The sequence below is a fragment of the Phodopus roborovskii genome, unplaced genomic scaffold (assembly GCF_943737965.1).
Source record: "Phodopus roborovskii unplaced genomic scaffold, PHOROB, whole genome shotgun sequence".
Classification (NCBI taxonomy): Eukaryota; Metazoa; Chordata; class Mammalia; order Rodentia; family Cricetidae; genus Phodopus; species Phodopus roborovskii.
This window is the reverse complement of record NW_026126487.1, coordinates 2,383,281-2,403,715: the sequence shown is the minus strand read 5'-3', so window position 1 is coordinate 2,403,715 and position 20,435 is coordinate 2,383,281. Positions and strand designations below refer to the sequence as shown.

At 41.3% G+C, this 20,435-nt stretch overlaps 1 protein-coding gene and 1 pseudogene across 1 annotated transcript in view; both read right to left on the bottom strand.

The window, feature by feature from the left end:
* Positions 1-20,435, bottom strand: part of Fto (FTO alpha-ketoglutarate dependent dioxygenase) — a 345,911-nt gene that overhangs the window by 309,605 nt on the left and 15,871 nt on the right. The gene's annotated exons all lie outside the window — the stretch shown is intronic.
* LOC127230035 (uncharacterized) lies at positions 5,049-5,225 on the bottom strand (annotated as a pseudogene).

Sequence of the window (20,435 nt, the reverse complement as noted above, 5' to 3'; positions counted from 1 at the left end):
GACCATTCTCATTCAAATCACCACACAGGTTCAGAGAAACTCTGTCTTAAAAAGTAAAGTGGAGAAAGATGAGAAAGACACCAGACATTACTCTCTGGCCCTACACACAAATACACATGCATACATGCACAAACATGCGCACATACACACACACACACACACACACACACACACACACACACACACACACCAAAAGACAGCAAATGCTGGTAAGAACGTGAGTAAAAGGAAAGATTTCTACAGTATTGGTGGGAGCATAAATTAGTGTAGTCACTATGGAAATCAGAATGGAGGTTCCTTAAAAAAAACAAAACAAAACTCAAAATGGCTGGGCTGTAGTGGTATTTGCCTTTAATGTCAGTATTCAAGAAGCAGAGGCAGATGGAACTGAGTTTGGGGCCAGCCTGGTCTACAGAGAGAGTTCCAGGACAGCCAGGCTACCCAATGACTCAAGAAAAACCAACCAACCAACCAAACAAACAAACAAACAAAAAAACTACTGTCCTGTGACCCAGCTACACAACATTCATGTATACAGCAGAAGGAATCCAAGTCCTTACCTGGCAGAGATGCCTACACATCCATGGTCACTGCAGCACTAGTCACTACAGCTAAGTTCTGGAGGACTATCCAGCTATGAGGAACAAAACCATGTCATTGGCAGAGAAAATGGGTGGGACTAGAGATCATTACACTAAACAAGGCACAACAGACTCACAGAGTAGCACATGTTTTGGGTTTTGTTTTCCCTCCTCATAACCATAATGTAAATTTTTAAAAAGTGTGAAAGTAGAAAGGAGACTATACAGCAAAGGAAAGGGACCAGAGAAAGGAGGAGGGGGACAAGACAGGATGATGGTGGACATGAATAAGATCACGCATGTTACAGACATGTACCAAAATACCATAATGAAATCCAAGGTTTTGTACATTAATGTAAGCAAACATTCTGAAAGGGGACGGGAACCCTGCTTCTTACATAGACCATTAAGAGCTTTAGCTTTGGATGTGTGGCATCTAAAATGATGCTATCCACACCATTCTGCTTGGCCCCCACACTGCTAATTGAATTACCTACTCAGAATACAGAACCTGCCAATTTCCACAAAGAGTCATAACTCTTTCTACTCTGACTTTCAAGAAAACCTACACTAAAAGACTGGTCACTTTATTGTTGTCTAAAATGAGCTGAGTCACATTTGGAGACCTGGCAAAGATGGGGGCCTCCAGGAGGCCTTCCCTGACTGCCCTCCCTGCCTAAGGAATGGGGCCGGCCGCCCTGTGTAAGCACTTTTGTCGTTACTTTGAAACTATGTCTAATCTCTGTGTTGTAGTCTATGGTTAGCCCTCTGAAGCCCAAGGCCCACCCTCTTCTCTTCCTCACCTGGGAGCACATCCCCAGACCTAAGGAACAAACTAAAACACTGTATGTGCTACTACAATATGTGGGGCAGATGATGCAAAGTCCCAATCTCGTATTTATGTATTTATGTCACAGGTTACTACTAGATAACAGTGATCACACCCCTCTAGAATTTAAAAACAAAAACAAGAACGTATTCCCACCCATAGAGTAAGAGCAGCGGGAACAACTGTCTACTCCATACCTGCTCTATCTCCTTCATTGTTACTGTGAACAGCGATGAGCCAAAGATAGATCCTGAGCTCCCTATGGCAAGCACAAAAAGTCCATTTTCTTCTAACAGGCATCTCTTCTCCCAGCATTCCCTGAAAGTAGGGAATCGCTAACTAATGCTGCCTCGATAACAGGACATAGGAGGAACCTGCTGTTACTATGGAGTCTAAATGCTTCTCCTAATACAAAAATCCTCTCCTCTCTTCCTTTTTATGGCTTTAATCATAAATGACACTGGCGCAACTATCTAGTGACCACTAGGTTCTAAGATAAAGCACCAAAATCCACCTGCTTAAGACAGCAAAGCAGAAACTACAGAAAGGGCGGCATCTAATTATATGGCGATTCCTACGTGGACTTTCTTCCACACAGCTTCTAACAGCCATTCTTTAATTCACTGGTACTGGGGAATTCTGGTGCTTGTTGCCAATGTTTGGAGACAAAGGCACCCAACACTTTCCTGCACATCCATTCTGCTGTAACATCTGTCATCCAACCTGAGCTGTAGGTGTTCGGCATCTGCAATTACGGGAGCACTGTGCTTTCTACTTGAGATAAAAAATGTAATTTGAAAACATTAGAGAATTGCCTCCTTCATTTTCTCTGTAGACCAGGCTGGCCTCGAACTCACTGAGATCTGCCTGCCTCTGCCTCCCAAGTGCTGGCATTAAAGGTGTGTACCACCACCACCTTTGTGAGTTCTCTCTGTGAGTTCAAGGCCAGCCTGGTCTATGGAGGGAGTTCCAGGACAGCCAAGGCTTCACAAAGAAACCCCGTCTGGAAAAACCAAAGAGACAGACAGACAGACAGACAGACAGACACACTCGCACACACACAGAGAGAGAGAGAGAGAGAGAGAGAGAGAGAAAGAAAGAGACTGCCTCCTTCACCAGACCACATCTGTTTCTCTCAGATTCTGATGGAGGATTTATAATAACAGACATTACTACAATTGAAATAGCTTCCTTTGAAGGGAGGAGAATCAATCCCATACAGAAGAGACTAAATACTACTGAAATCCAGAACCCGATACTACAAGTATCTAGTTTTTGGTTTTTTGGTTTTTTTTTTTTTTTCCCAAATCATGTTTAAAAGTGTAAAACATGGACTGAAAAGAAGGCTCAGTGGGTGGAGTGCAAACTGTGCACACATGAGTATCTGGCTTTGAATCCCAGCACACACATATGAAAACCCAAGTGACAGCGTATGCACACCGGTAATCCAGGGGCCACAGGGAACAGCAACAGGAGGATTGCCAGGTCTTGCTGGCTTCCAGCCTAGCTCTGGGTTCAGTGAGAAACCCTGCCTCAAAGGAATGTCAGGACAGCCAACACCCCACAGACTCACACACACTGAATACAGTTAAAAATTGTCAAGCATGACCAAAAAGTGGAAAAAGAACAAGTCTGGGGAAAAAAGATGTGCTCACACTGATGAATATACAGACACAGGGAAAACAAATACATGTAATAAAACAACTAAAAGTAAGAAATGCTGTTTTTGTTCTACACGTTGATTTCATCCCCTTAGGTACGCAGGGATTGGTGGGACTTCTGGGTCATATGACACTTCTATTTTTAGGTTTCTGGGGCACCTGCAGACTGTCCCATTATTACTACACTAATTTACACCCACTGACAGCATATAAGGCTTTCGCTTTCTCCACACGCCAGCCAAAACTTTTTATTTTTGTCTTTAATAGTCTAAATTGGCATGAGGTGTTTTTAATTGCATTTTCCTGGTGATTAAAGATGCTATTTTTCGTATTTCTATTGATCCAGTATATGCTTCTTTTGAGAACTATCTGAGGCAGGATAGTAAGGCAGGAAAAACAGGGTAGATGGGGCGGGGATACTGACCCCACCCAAGCATTTGGCTGAAGCCTTCACCAGCAACAGTGGAGCTCAATTCTAGCACAACTGACAACTGCTTAAGACATTCTCACTTTACAGCCACACACCTGCAAATTTCTAAGAATCTCTGTAGAAAACCCTTTTACAAAGGGAAAAAAAAAAATGTACCAAACTCCTTGGGGAATCCTAAGCAATTTCCACGTGTATCTTATCAAATTATAATTACAATCAAAGTATTTCCAAAACCATCTACCCTCCCCTGTATACAAAAAGGGGGGCTGAGCAGGTCTCTTTTCTACACACAGGTTCTAGGCCAGCCAGGAGGAAGGAAGACGGAAAGGGAGGAGAGCAATCTTTTGAGGTATAACCGGAGAGCCAATAACTGCACACAGCTAATGATGCTAAGACAACTAATAAAAGCTGTACTCCACACCTCACTTCCCCCTCTCCTTTCCCCTGAGAAGTACATTGCACACTTGGGTCTGTCTTTCCTTCTGAGCACCGCTCTTTCTCTTTAATAAAGTGTCTAATTCTACTTCAATCTACCAGCTAGTTCTCAAATACTTTTCAGCAGTGAGGCCATGACTCCTAGGTTGGCCTGGGTTAAAGTCACTACAAATCTAGGGCAGTTCCTCAGGCTAGTGAAGGCAGCAAGCAGTATGGAAATGCATCTCCATCCTCTCCTGCATTACAGGGTTCTCTAGAGGAACAGAACTGACTGAATGAGAGTATGTGTGTGTTTCTTGATGTTTTTGTTTGTTTGGATTCTTATTGTGTTTTTGGTTTTTGTTTGTTGTTTGTTTGTTTGTTTGTTTTTTGAAAGAGAGAACAAGAAGATAAAACTGGCTGGAGAAGAAAAACATGACCAAAGGATATTTATAAAAATTAATAAATAAACAAATCCAATGGCCATAAAAGTGTGGGGTTTGTTATGCTCATTTGGCAGCTGAGGTCTTTAGTGCTTCCATATAAATTTCAAAGTTTTGTTTTCTAATGTAAAGAATCACACTAGTATTTCCAATGGAATTATATTGAATACATAGGTCAAAGGGTATTACGGACCTTCTCTCAATAATCCTCACAATCCAGTACCACAGCGTATCTTTCCATTTGTTTGTATCCTCTTCAATTTGTCTCATAATGCTTTGCAGTTTTCATGGAGAGATTTTCCCACCTGTTTGGTTAAATTTATTCTTTGGTTTTTGTATATCCTTTCTGGTTTTTGCAATATGGTATATGGGATTGAACTCAGGACCTCATGCATGCTAGGTAAATGCTATGCCACAGAGCTATACCCTGGCCAGCATAGCTACTGTGACAGATTGTTTGCTTGGTGTCTCTTCTTCAGATAGCTTGTCATTTAAATTTCAGATAGCTTGTCTTTTATATTTCAAGTGCTGTCATCAATTGAATTGAATGAAGAATTAATTTTTAAACACCTTCAACTTGAAGAATTACGGTACTTTTCTGTGTGCACAACTTGTAGCATCGTTGACTGATAAGTATCTATGGTGGAGCACGAGGCCCTAGTCTTGCAAGTTCAGTTCCCAGCACCCACATGGCAGCTCACAACCATCTGGAACTCCTCGATTCTGTGGACACCAGACATACACGTGATGCACAGGCAAGCATGCAGGCACTCATACATGCAGCTAAACTTAAAACAGTAATAAAAAAAATAAAAAAAAAAAAAACAGATACTACACTTGATCTTGGCCAAGAGGCTTAGAGGCAGGATATCTGCAGAATCGTGTGCTACATTTAATATTGTTATTCTTGAACTTTTCAAGTCAGTATTCCACAAATATAAAACTCTTTTCATCCTGGCTAAAGTAAACTATACAGTTTTAAAGCTCTGGAGGAAATCCTTAGGTAATTTTATTTACTTGTAGTGTTCTTTATGAGGCATGAGACAAACGAAGGCTCTGTCTGAAACACCTGGTAGGGAAGGCGAAGCTTTGTCATCTCCCTGTAACTTTACTTCAAGGCAGACAGGCAGAACCACACAATTAATGTGTAGCAAAACCCTGCATTATATCAAACACATCAAAACAGCACAGCATTTTCCAAGAGTTCCCTGACAGTGGCCTCAGAGCCACATAGGTCAATGTATTTTAACTCAGGGGAAAACCCTCCTTCACTGGGGAGCAGGTCTTATTATTCATCCTTTACAAGTAACTATGTATTTAGTTCACCTTTAGACAAGCCAGACAGGCCAAGCCAGTCAGCCTGCTTGTACATAAATACATGTTAAATACCAATCAGACTGCAAGACCTTCGATCTTGGGGTTCCACGATGAGACGGGTCCATACAAGGACATGTGTTCAGGATCTCATACAAAGTCAGACTTCTTGGCTCCCTTATTCATTCAGTCCTTGCCCTACTACAGGGTCACTTACTCCCTTCTTCCCAATGCATCTCATCAGGAGCCAAAACTGTCAGACATTTCAATGGGTAAACAGAAATCTGCCGGCCTTTTTTTTTTTTTTTTTTTTTTTTAATGCCTGTTGTTGTTACTATGAGAGGTGACAGTGTAATCTGCCTCAGGCACCTCTCTCCATCCATATCAGGCAGGTTCTTCTTTTATCAGAAAGGAGAGTGGGTCATCACATGTTAGTACATGTTGACACCACTGCTAACAAAAGCAAGATAAAAAGTAGGGGCCCTAAAGGTGCCTTAAGCTCTGCTTTCCTAGACACACTTCACAGTTGAAGCTGCAGAATGATGTGAGTCACCCACACAGGTCTCAACCAGGGCAGGCAGGGAGGCAGAGTGAGGCACAGAAGACCAGTAGGGACACCTCGGTCAGGGGGAGATCACTACCCTGTGGTGTGAGTTAGCACCTGTAAACAGGCAACAATGAAGTAGGACATTGATTCCTCAAGTGAGCAGCCAATGCATGAAGACAATCCATTCTGAGTCCCAAATTCTGAACATTAGAAGAGGCCAAGAGTGGTACTACTTGCCTGTAACCCCAGCACATAGGAGGTTGAGGTAGGAGGATGGGAAGGACAAGAGCAGCCTGGGCTACATAGCAAAACCTTGACTCAAAAACAAGAACAAAAAACAAAACTAAACAAAAAGGGGGCAGTAAACTTAAAAACATGCCGGTCAAAAGTTTTCACATGTTCATGAGGGAAATATTACCCAACATAAAGCAAACGGAACACTCAGAGATGCTGAGCCATCCTCGGGTGCCCACATGAAGCTGCACAGCCTGCGGAAGCCCAGGACAGGTGAGCATCACAGAACCACCGCTCACACACCTCTAGAGAAGATACTTGCTCTTCCAGTCCCTTCAGCTTTCTCTCGCTCTCCTTATACCCATGACTGAACCCTCCTCTGGGTCATCCCTTATATTTCAATCCCAACCACTTCACACTCACTCACAGATGACCTGAGTTTACAGAGCAACCTACCTTAAGAAACACGCAAACATTTTCTAAAATGTAATCTGGAAATATGCACCTTTTGCCCCAACTGGTCTAGGAATTTATCAACTGATTCAGTAGAGCATTATTTGAGCAAACAAAATTGATCAATCATAAGGAACTGTTAAATAAACTATTGCATCCATATGGGTCTATTGTGGTTTGATATTAAAATACTTTTAATATAATTAAAAGTGTAAAAGAAAACAAACAGACACCCCAAAATCAAACAAACAAGCCATGGCAGCACTACATAGAATGATCTGATAATAAGCAGGCAGATGAATGGATGAACTAATAAATTAAGTTAGCAAATAGGACAAACTTTAACAACTCAACTCACATGTTGGAGTTCTTTAAAGTAACGTGAGGGTCTATCTGAGGCTAGCTTGCTCCCCCAACACTACCATATCTTGGAGCCATTTTGAGGAATGTAATCTACTTCTTAATGCTCTCAATGCTTCACCCTCTTCTTCTACACAATGCTGGGCACCTGGCCTAAGGAAGACCAGAACACTGCAAGGCACTCTTCAAAACTCCATTATAAACCTGGTTCTAAGTGTTCCTATACATTCTGCCACAATACGTGATGACTGTTTTGTGTTGAACAATGCAAGGTATCGAAAAGTCAAGAAATTAATGAATGAATGAATGAAAGAATCTTGCCTCTGAGGAGCTCAGACTAGACAAGTAAACGGACAAACAAATCCAGTAACATAAGGATAAAGAGAGTCTTGAACACAAGGATGGCGGTGTCGAAGGTATCTCAGATGAAGTAGCTTTTGAGAAACCTATTTTCTATGTGCCACTGAAAGGTAGGAAGGAAACTGGGGAGAGAAATGTACATGCTCTTCTGCAGGAGACCAGAAGGGATGTCTGCTTTCTCATTATCCAGTGGCACCCCATTTCTGGGGACCTGTCCCTGCTACAGGCGCTCTGTGTTCTTTCTCATACACACACACACACACACACACACACACACACACACACACACACACACACTGTCCTGTCCAGAATCCATTGGCTGGGGATACTCACTCTGGTGAAGTTGTGAGTGCCTGTGAGTGTGCGACACCCTAACTCCTGAGTTGAAAGCTACCTGAGCCTCCGTCAAAATCAAAGACGTCACCATCAAGTTATGGGGCAGGGGATTTCATTTATCCAAAAACAAGAAAATGACACTAAAATGTAGGAATCCATATGGCTGGGAGTCTGGATCTGAACATGTTTCCAGTGCCAAATCTGTTTGAAATGGCCAACAGTAAGTGACATGCTAACATTTTCTGTTTTGTCCTTTAGTTCAGAAACTGGAGGATCAAACCTGGGGCCTCCAAAGGGCTACATCCCAACCCATACTTTACATTTTTAAGGGCGGCAAAGAAAGTAGCAGCAGGAAAAGCACAGCTCAGAGACTAGGGAAAAGAAAAGAGCCTGACCTCAGCCTTCACAGGAAGATGTGAGATAAAGATGGAAAATAGCAGCCGGGCGTTGTTGCCGCACAACCTTTAATCCCAGCACTAGGGAGGCAGAGGCAGGTGAATCTCTGTGAGTTCGAGCCCAGCCTGGTCTACAGAGCAAGTTCCAGGACAGGCTCCAAAGCCACAGAGAAACCCTGTCTCAAAAAACCAAAAAAAAAAAAAAAAAAAAAAAAGATGGAAAACAGCAGGCCCAAGGTCCAAGGCCTGGACTTGGATGAGCAGTATGGCGAAGGAATGTGGCAGTCTGTTCTCTGGAACACTTCTGATCGTTCCAGGACCCATCTGGCCTCAGGTACTTCTCTGCCAGGAAGAATACCAAATGGCAGCTCCTCCTTGCCCTCCCTCACAAGTCTCCTGTCTGATCACCCTTTGTTTCCTTCATTGCACTTAGGACTACAGTGTGTGCTGGTTTGTTCACTTGTGTTATCTCCCATCTCCCTCTACAGTAAGAGACTCATAGACAGGTGCTGCTTGTCCAGTGCATGGCTGCTCCCCTCAATTCAGGCTTGGGTCTGGCATTCACAATTCAATAAATACTTGCTGGGGGGGGGGGGGAAGGGAGGAGCGAAGAGGGAGGAAGAGAAGAGGGGAGGGGAAGAGGAGGGGAGGGGGGAGGAACGGAGGGGAAAGAGGGAGGAAGAGAAGAGGGGAGGGAGGAAAGGTGGGGAGGGGGAAGAAGGGAAGAGGGGAGGGAGGAGGGGGAAGGTGGGAAGAGGGGAGGGAGGAGGGGAAGAGAAAGGGGGAGGGGTAGGAGGGAGGGGAGGGAGGAAGGGAGCAGAGGGGGAGGAGAAGGGGAGGGAAGGGGAAAGAAGGGGAAGGGGGAAAGGGGGAGGCCAGAGAGGGGGAAGGAGGGGGAGAGAGGGGGAGGGAAGGAATGAAAGGAGACAGGGAAGAGGAGAAGAAGCAGGCATGGCAACTCAGACTTGTGGTCTCCACGCTTAACACAACTATGACATTATGGGCAAAAATTGGTTATGTGAAGAAAGAAAAATGTCAAAACACAAAGATTGTGTCTAGCTCTGAAAATGTATTTGCAGGCCAACCTCTGCCTTGTGCTATTTGATAAGTCTTTTCTGCTAACACTGGATATAAAACTAAAGAATAGAAAAGTGCCAGAGAGTACCTGCTGAGGTCTGACAACTCTTCACATTTCAGTGCTTAGCAAATCTCTCCATTTTTGCATAGAAGGAAACTAGGGCTGGGGGGCTGAACTGATTTTACCCTGGTGACACAGAAGAAGCAGGCAAAGAAAAGTAGAACTAGCTGAGTGACCTGTGATCACCACGGCCCACTGGAGTACCACGGTCAGGCCAGGAGGACACCCTTAAGCTTCCCACTTCACCCTCAGCTTCTCCACCTAAGGACACTTCAGTTCTGAATTTCAAATTTAAAAGAGGACACAGTTTCCCAATGTGGGTTTTCAGTTCTCCAAAGCCCCATGTAGTAGAGTTATAGGTTCTGGAACCTTTGAATATCAGAGCCCAACGAGCGGTCTTCTGGTCACCATGGCTGTGTCCTTGAAAAGGATGGTGGAACCCCAACTCCTTTTCCTCCTTGTGTTTGGGCCATCGGGTCAGTAGTTGTGTTCTGCCATGTGGCCCTTACTAGAATGTGTTTATTGCCTCGAATCAGACCCAAATGCAAGAGGGCCAATCAATCATAGACCAGAATCTTCAACACTCAAATAAAGCAAGCCTTGTCTCTTTTAATAAGGTGGTTGTCTCAGCCTTTGTTAAATGGCAGAAAATTAGCAGACATCTTTCCCCATATGCTTCCTCTTTCTAAAACTATATTGCATAGGGCTGACTTCTGAAGGTTCTCTTGTTGATTTATGTCAGTGTGTGAGGACGCAGGTCTCTAACTCTGGAGCTCACCAACACGGCTAGTCTGGTTGTCCAGTAAGCTGCGAGGGCCACCTGTTCCCACCCCTCCAGAGCCTTTGTATGTGCAGGCTGGGGATCCAGACTCAGTTCCTCTGCAAATGTGTTATTGTCCCCAACCCTGACTTCTGAAGTTTCTAAGGCTTGGTCACAGTCAGTTCAGTTTCGTATGTCTGAACTCCTCCAGGATAAAAAAAGGTCTCAAATGTCATACTAATCATACTCCTTCCAACTTCATTATTTACTTTAAATTTATCACAGTGATCCCCCTGCCCCTTTTGCAACATTACATAAACAGAGAATAAACATGTCATCCTGTGAGCCAACCCAAGAACTTGTAGGCTAGCCTTATATCCTTTACATCTGAAAGCAGACATGACACAGAATTTAACTGGCAGAGACTCTTGGATCTAAATTCTGCTGTTTGAAAGTTAGACCACTTGAGAAAACAGTTCACTTTCTTTACCACAGCAAGACTCACCCCCTTGGCCTGTTAAAGTTATCTGAATATACTTAGCCAAATAAAAACAAACTGAGAGGGAAAAAAAAGAATAGAAAAAAAGGGGAAACGTCTACTTCCTGATAGTAGATAGATTCAGCACCCTTGATTATTTTATGCACACTCGAGCGTCCTGTTGACAGCCTTGGAAGTTAAGTAATATGGACTGCTGCACAGAGGTTTCAAACCTTGATGGAAACCAATGGCAGGCTCCTTCTGACAGTCAAATAATGACAAGCACGTTGCAGGCCACTGCCCGTCATTCACCAACATCTCCAACCTGCTCCAACTGCTGCTCAGTGACTAAGTGAAGGGTCAGAGGTTAAGCTCCAAGAAGCCAGCAATGAAGGGCAACTGTCATGCACCACTGACTATCGTGAAGCAGCAAGGAGTGGCTGTCTCCTCTGGAACATGCAAAGTGTTCTCATTCTGTCCAGGCAGAGACACATCTGAAGGTCCTAAATGAGACCATTGCCAATTCATGAAGCTCCAAACTGACAGCATGCCATTCAAGCTGTCTCAAATTTGACTTTCTTTTCCTATTTCAAATCACAAATGCATGCAAAGTATACAGTTAAGCATGACTCTTCAGCCATGGTTTTAAGCAGGCTTTGCTTTTCGACACATACAGCCTCAGACACATGCACCTTCTCAGATCCTAAAAAATAGAAAGAAAATGCAAAATTCTTCCTTAAGGAATTTCTAATAAAGTACATTAATTCCAAAAGGAACAATTAATGAAAAAAGAAACCATGAATTTAAAAAGAAAGCAAGGAGAGGTATATGGAAAAGTTTGGAGGGAGGAAAGGAAAAAAGGGATATGATATAATTATAATCTCAAAAAAATAAAAAAGACACAAAACATACACACACACATATATATATTTATGTATATATATATATATATATATATATATATATATATATATATACCTCATAGAGGTTTCTATGAATAGAAATCTTCAAAGGGACTCGTTTTACCACATCACCCCAGCACCAGGAGAACTGACCATAATTACTGAAATGGTTTACTTTTAAGTACTGCACTTCACAAGCACATTTCATAGTTGTTGAGAGCCTGTTTATACAAACTAGAGTTCACAAAGGGTTCCAAGTATTGCACACGACAAAAGTGCATCCTTGCACACCTGTAAGCACAGGCTGTCGTTGTTTGCTACACAGTGGAGTTATGAGATCTCAAGTCACAAGTGCCGTGTTAACACATACTTGAAAAGTGGACAATTCCCTTATTCGGAAGTCATTTGACTGTCACTAAAGTAACTGGCAATAGTCCAGAATTAAGTTGAACAGATCTGCTTACATCCTTTTCATCACAAAGCACTTATAAGCATAAAACGAGCCCTAAGTAGCCTGTAGCAGACAGTCTTTGGTGGTATGAATTGAAAGGGGATCATAGGTAAAGGTTGTGGTCTATACCTGCTACACACTACAGTTAACTCTTCACCCCTCAAGTGAGCCTGAAGAAAGAAATTATAATCTGTTAAGGAACAAGCCAACACTCCCCATTATTAAAACCCATACTGGCTGTCCTGTTTTCTAACAAGAGCATAGCTAGTTTATTGAGCAATGCAGACAGCCTGAGGTAATTGACGTGGAAATAATGAATGACCATGTACCAACTTTTACTCAGGAAAAAAAAAAACTAGAAATTATAAACCCACATTATTTATTACATATAGTATTGACAAAAATATTTCAAGCCACCAGCACATATTCAAATACTATCTACATAGCTGCTTTTAAAAAAAAATGTTATTCAGAATGAAGCTACTCAGCCAGCATAGGGGCACATATCTGTGATCCCAGAACTCAGGAGGCAGCAGCAGCTGAACCTTTGTATGTTCAAGGCTGACTTGGTCTACATAACAAGTTCTGGGCAAACCAGAGCTACATGGTGAGGGAAATAAGTGAATGTTCTATAATACAGAGACTTGATAAGCAGGCCAAGAAGAAATGGATTGTTTCCCCAGAGGGAGTTAGAAGTAGAAGACTCCTTACCCAATATTCAAGTATGCATGTACTCAAACACAAAAACTGAACCAGGGAAGGAAGTGTCTTCCCCCAAATCTATATATTCTAGACTTAGGTAGGGAACTTTCAAGTTTAATATAAACTGACATAAGACAAACAAAAGCAAGTATTCCTGCAGACTCTGAGTCAACTAATGGCACTCATATTCCTGAGGAATATCCTATATAACAAAATTTTAAAACAGGCTGATAAGTGGGTCTAAGACAATAAGCAACAAAAATGGGCCAGTAATTTAAGACAGAAAAAGATTCCTGAGCATATCCTAAGGAAAATTCTATATTGATAAACTCAGTGTTCAAACTTTTACACTGTCAGTAAGATCTGGAAGTAGCAAGTGCAATACTGAATCATTTCCAGCCCCAGACCCCAAAGCCAGAAGAAATTCCTCGCTTGGCCTTCAGCTCTTTGACCTTACATAAAGGGGTCAGCAATCCATCCTGTCATGAATGACATGCAAGGGAGAAACTGACCAGACCTAAGACCATGGTCATAAAATCTGGTTTGTGTTTCCCATACCAAAGATCATACTGGGGAGAAGGGATGCAACTAGGAACAGCAAAGCCATCGCACAGTGCTGGGTTTGATAAAGCCAAGCACAACAGTTGTCCATGACATCCAGGAGAAAGGACTAGTCTTGACATCTGGTCTCTAACCAAGGACAAAGTAGATACTCAAAAAAATATCTGGGGAATGAATCAGCATGTGGTTTCCTCAATCTCCAGTATAACTGAGATACTGGAATGAATCAGTGTCACTGCTTAGACATTCTATTCATACCCTCCAATGATCCCAGGCAGCTGCTGTTTCACTTCCCACATACCCTCCATCACTCCCTCCCACCCTTCCACATCCCAATGTCAACATTACTGTCTAGGAAGTTGTTTTTTATCTGAATATCTGATTCACTAAGAGTAAAATAAGAAAAGTCAATGGGCTCAGCAACGTTCAGAAGTAGGCAAATTGGGGACTCCAGCCATTTTGTGCTCCAGAGATGAGGGAAGAATGCAGGAACTCACACAAAAGAGATGAGGAAGAAAATGTGGCCTCAATCCCAAGGCTGGCATTTGTTCCCAGAGCTGTCAGGATACAAGAGTGCCGTCAGGACTGGACCAAGTTATTCTCCATCCTCTTCCAATGTGCTTTTTGTTAAGTCCTCAGTGACATGGTGGCAAAGCCACATCATTGTCTGGGACTTCTTTTTATCTTCCTTTTGTAAACAAAGTAAAAGCCTTTATGCTACAGTTTAATAACTCTACAAACATGCTGCATTCTTCTTGTTGGAATGGAGAGGAGAGCCAAAAGAGGATGCTCCTCTTGTCCATGTCAGGTCCAGAAGACAAGATGCTTCACAGAAGTGCCTAAGTTCTTCAAGATGATTGGTCAGAAGCAGGAGCTAGCCCACGCAGGCGCCCTCTTTCCCCCTTTCATCTGCACAAAGCCAGACATTCTCATTTTACCATATTCACTGTACGTGGACCTGTTCAGTGGAAGGAGTTGCCTCCAGGTCATGAAATAATACTAAAAACTTGATAATCATTCATTGATTTAGTTTTCAGCATACTATATCATTTGAATCCAATGGGAGCATAAAGAGCTATTTGTGAGGTCAACCCCAGTACAGACAGATGCTGACATGCTATTGATGGCAAGGTGGAAAGAAATTGCTAAATACAGCAGATCAATACCTCGTTTCACTGTTACAGCCTTCTGCAGACATAAAATATATATCTTTACAGCTACAAAAATAATAATAATGAAAGTGGGAGATAAATGCTTCCCTCAAGGTAAACTATTTGATTAGCTAAGGGCAAAGGTGACAGCAGCAGTTACACTAAAGTAACTTTATAGTCTTAAATAAAAATAGGAAGAAGAGTCGCAGATGAAATGGCAAAATGAATCGGGACACTCGGTGGTTCAGATTATAACTCTTAGAAAACAGTGCTAGATAAAGGGCCTCCAAAATCTAAGGTTTCCCTGTAGCTTATAAGTACTTTCCTGATATCTACTATACTCTTATATGACTTTATACAAAACATTTCTATAATCAAGTATTCTTTATTGTTGATGGAGAACACACTGGGAACTACAGTTAAATGTTCTGTAAAGCCCACACACAATCCCCCCTCAAAAAAAAAAAAAAAGTTCAACTTCTAACCCATATATGTTTCTATTTGAAAGAAAACTGTTGAAAGGAATCATTTTAGCACATTTCTAGACACATACACACATTTGTAACATGGCCAGGAGATCTAGTTTTATCCCTATGGGAAAGTCAATTGCATCTAAAAATCTAATAGGTATGGGGCTGGAGAGATGGCTCAGTCAGTAAGTGCTTGCACCCAAACATAAGGATCCCATTCAGATCCTAGCACCCATAGAAAAAGCTGAGTACAGTACCGCCTGTCTGCAATCCCAGCTCTGGGGGCAGAGACGGAAGGATACTGACCTTTCGGCATGATAAAATGGTATGCTTTAGGTTCCATGTGACACCCTACCTCAAATAAAACTATAAGAAAGGTAAACATAAATTGAGGAAAGTGTCTGATGAAAATTTGTCTTGCACACACACGCACGCGCATACACACACACACACACACACACACACACACACACACACACACCAATAGGCACAAGAAATAATTTGGCTAAATGACAAGATATAGGTTATCTACCATACATAGGAAATACACACTACATACTGCTGGCAGCACACATTTTGATACATGAAGAGAAGGGAGGAGGGAGGAAGGGAGAGAGGGACGGAGGGAGGGAGGGACGGAGGGAGGGAGGGACGGAGGGAAAAGTGCTCAAGGATCTGTGAGTCTAAGACAGTATCACCAAGTTCACTTTTATTTCTCAGATGAAACTTTTGGTATAACTCTAAACTCAGAGCTAAACAACCTAGGAAAATTCACCATGAGTTGTATGATATCTTTAAAAAGCAGTCTTGAAGAATAATTATCACTGCTTTCAAAAGAGTATAGCTACTATGTTAGTTAGCCTAAATTGAACAACCTAAGGGAAGAACTATTTATTTTGGATCACGTTGTAGGAAGTATCAGTACACAGCCCTTGGTTCCATGGGTTCTGGAACCCTGGTGAGGCAGGTATATGTGACAGAGGCAAGAAGCAAAGAGAAAAAGTCAGAGGTCCTAGATAAGATACAATACCTAAGAACACATCCTCAGTGGCACATTTCCTCCTGAAGTTTCTAGAACATTTTAAAGTAGCACTGTTAGCTAGGACCAACTCCTATATACGTTATCCTTCAGACAGACAGTTTATACCTACCCTACTTTTCTTACTGCAGTGAATGGTTTACTGGAGAAAGAAGATTCTGAGCATGCACAAATGTGCACACACACACCACCATCACCACCCACCACCCATCCAAAGTCACAGTGCTAAAATGTCAGTGAATATAAAAATCTTCCTATGAAGAATACTCTAAAGGAGAATGTTAAATATTTACACTCCAGAAATACTACGTTTGGGAGTTCTACAATTTTTAAACAACCTATTTATCTAAAATAATCTTACTTAGAGAACACTCAATTTCCCAAAGCCATGGGAAATCTATAAATACCATTCCTCCACAGCAACAACTAAATCAATTAAAAATACAAATAAAGATCTCTGGTGCACAAATAGACCTCGGGAGCCCATTTCCCTGTGGAGGGATACTCCCTTAGCCTAGAGACACAAGGGAGGGCCTAGGCCCTACCCCAAATGACTTGACAGATTTTGATGATCCCTCTTGGAAGGCCTCACCCTCCCTGGGAAGTGGTTGGGGGCTCTGTGGGAGGCATGGGAGGATGAAAGGGAGTGGGAACTGGGATCAAGACGTAAAATAAGAAAAAAAATATTAAAAATAAATAAATGCAAGTAAGAGTCAGTGCAAAAGAAACGCCAATGTAATATAATTATAACTAACATAGGAATATTGTCCTCCAAAGAAAAGTAAAATATTTTTACTTTGTCTAAGAATTCCAAATATGAAAAACAATTATTTGTTGCACATTTTTTAACCATATGATGTCTCCAGCTGTCTGCAGAGGACAGGAGACGGCCACTAAGGTCTGTGTCCGAAGGCTTGTGCCCAGGCATGCACCAACCTATGCTGTGCCGATGCTGCCAGTCTCGGTCATCCTGGGTAGAGGAGAAGCAGCACAGGTGGGAACAGGCTTACTCAGCAACAGGCATCTGAAAAGCAGGTCTTGGGAAAATCTCAGTCAAGAAGTATGCACAATATTTCAGAGCACATGAGATGTTTCAGTAATTTCTGCTCTTTAGAACTCAGTAATTCCTACATGGCAGCAGAACAGAGTGGTAGATAAGACAAGAATATTGAAAGCTCTCAACTTTAAATCCTTCATTTTCATTTTTCAAATTTTTATTTTATGTGTAAGTCTATGTATGCACCATGTGTGTTCAGAGCCTGCAGAGGACAGAAAGCAGTATCAGATATTTGAGACCAAAGTTATAGATGGTTGTGAACTACCATGTGGGTGCTGGGAATTGAACCCAGGTCCTATGGGAAATCACACAATGTTCTTAACTATTGAACCATCTCTCCAACACCTTAAGTCATTTTTGTTCTTCCTTCCTTACTTACATTCTTCCTTCCTTCCTTTCTTTAACTGGGGTCTTAGGCATACCAGATATAGCTCTAAGGCTGTGTTACATACCCTAGCCCCTTAAATCACATTTGTGTCTATAAAACATTGTTTGCTTCAAAGTTCTTTCACATTCAGTACCTGACACTATCTCAGATGAAGCATCAGAGGCACTGAGGAATTTGTGCACAGTACTGTATTGTTAGTACTATTTAAACATTTCAGTCTTTAACCATTGCTAGGGAACAAAAATAAATTCCTGGCTTGGGAACCAGGAATACAGATCAAGAGTAGGACACTTTTAAACACACTAGACATTGTGGGTTTGATTCCCAGAAAGGAAACAAATAAATAAAAGTTAACCTAAGAGAAATAAAGCCATTATGGTACTGAATGGTAACAATACTGAGTGATAAGTGTAACAAAAACATGTAGAAATTGCTCCAGAAACACAAAAGAAAAAAATTATTTTAAGATTTTAAAATGCTTTCCATGTAAACAAAAAAGGTGAAGTATTCATTTCAAGATTTTAATAAGGAAGATGAACAAATAATAAAGGAACTAATAAAAATAAAGTTGGAAAAAATCAATGAGTGTAAAGATTTTTGAGAATAAGTTTAAAGAAATATAGCAGGCAGAGCACCAACAAACGTGATCCCTTTTTTTAAACTTACTGTATATGTAAGAGATTTTTGCCTGCATGCATATATATGAACTCATATGTGTCTGTTGTCTGTGGATGCCAGGCGAAGGCATTAGATGGCCTGGAACAAAGGATGGTTGTGGATGCTGAAAACCAAACCCAGGTCCTCTGTAAAAGCACCAAATGCTGTTAAACCCCTAGCTATCTCTCCAGTCCTGCGAGTCATTTTAAAAGAGAAGACTTAAATACAGAAGGTTCTAATTTTAAAAGCTATAAAAAGTAGAGTGTGAGTTTTTCTAAATCCTAAAACAATACACAAATCTACAGAGGAGAATATGTTCAATGTCAAATCAAATTTTTTTTCTTTTATGCATATGGTGTTTTGCCTACATATATATTTGTGCACCACATGCATGCTTGGTGCCCATGGAAGCCAGAAAAGGGTGACAAATCCATTGGATCTGGAGTTACAGACGGTTGTGAGCTGCCATGTGGGTGCTGGGAACTGAACCTAGGTTCTCTGGGAGCTAAGCCAGTGCTCTCACTGCTAAGTCATCTCTCCAGCCCCTCATACAATAAATTCAGATTCCTTCACTTCTGAGGAAAAAAACGCAATAACTAAAATATGTTCATGAAGATGAAGACTAAACAGACAGGGTCAGGGATGTCTAAGTGGCCAAGCACTAAGTAAACTCATACAGGGTCCTGGATTTGACCAGCATACAGTGAAAGCAACTTAAATAGATGACAACTATAGAAGACACAGAGATGACATCAAAAAGAACTGCCACAACAGTACATAAAAAGTTGATTAATCTAAACTTATAGAAACAAATAGTGCCGTGCATTATAAATGGCTCCAAGGCTGAGGATGGAAGCAGTGCCATTTATTTCATATTAGCATAATATGGTATCAAAATTAAAAGAACAAAGCTTAAAAAGGAATGTTTCTCAGTATTGTCATACTGCTGGCTACTAAGTTATCCCACCAGCAAAAAGAGCTCTAAGAGGCTTCACTAACAACGGTCTGAGCTGTGACTATTGTTCACGCCACATACTGCACACTCACCAGTTGTCATACAAACCCCAGGGGGGCCACCCTCAGCTTCTAAATTAATCACCACTACAGACCCATTTTATTGTCCTAATTGAAGTAGCATAAAGTTGGATTCAGCAGTGTGTTAATGGATGAAGCAGGACTCATCTCAAGCACCACTACTCGAAGCTCTATTAAAAATTTATCATGTGAAAAAACCCCAAACATTTCAATAAAAACCACATGTCAATCCTTCCAAAAAATTAAAGAATCAAAGATTACTGTCAACTGCTATTGGTGTACTTCAAACTGGAACTCCAAGCTGTAGCCTCTCGTGGCATGACTGCCCATGGCTGCTACCGCCACTGAGGTTTAAAACTGGAGAAGGACGGAAAACATTAGCAAAAGGAGAAAGACAACGCATATTCACAAAAGACATTAGCTACCCACCATATACCTTAAAACACAGAAAATTAACCAAAAATTTTAGAACACTAAAAGTGCAGTCTGTCCTGAAGTCAAGGCCATCTCTTATATCAGTAAAAAGACTTTAAAATAATCCATTTCTAATAGGAAGTAAAACAAAACAAAAAAAAAATCCCCACAATAACTAAAAGCATGAGTAACCAAGAATAATATAGTAACTAAAAATATAGAACTTTCTAAAAACTATAGAAATATATTTAGACAGATAACAATGTTGAGTGAGGAAAATTATAATAGCTCAGTTCTTTACTAATTTATAAATTTATTATAATAGCAACCAAACTGCCAAAAATTTTGTGGGACACATGGAGGAATCTTGAAAATTATTTTTAAGTTTATCAGGGGGGAAAAAGTTGCCAAATGTACAAGAAAAGAGCCAAGGAAAATTTGAAAACAGAGTAAGTGTCTTTATATTTCCAAATATTAAAGGGAACCATAATGTGTCTTTATATTTCCAAATATTAAAGGGAACCATAAGGTTATAGCAATTAAAATAGTGTGTGTATAAAAACAGCAAAGTAAAATGAAGAGCTCAGATGAACATGTAGAGATTCAGATGTACCTGGAAGAGCGGGTAAGGCAGAGGGGATAACTAGTTACCCTCTTGAGAGGATCACATGACTGACAAGTGACAAGTTCCTAAAAAATCAGGAAGAAAAAAGCATCACGGCAAATGAACTAAGGCTACAGGAGCCAACAAAGCTCAAAGAACTGCCTGGCCAATAAACAGGCTAGAAAGAAGTCCTCCAAAGACAGTGGCTAATACAAGTTTCTTCACAACCGGCAGCTGCTGTTTCTCCCTGCAGCTGGCTGGTATATTCACT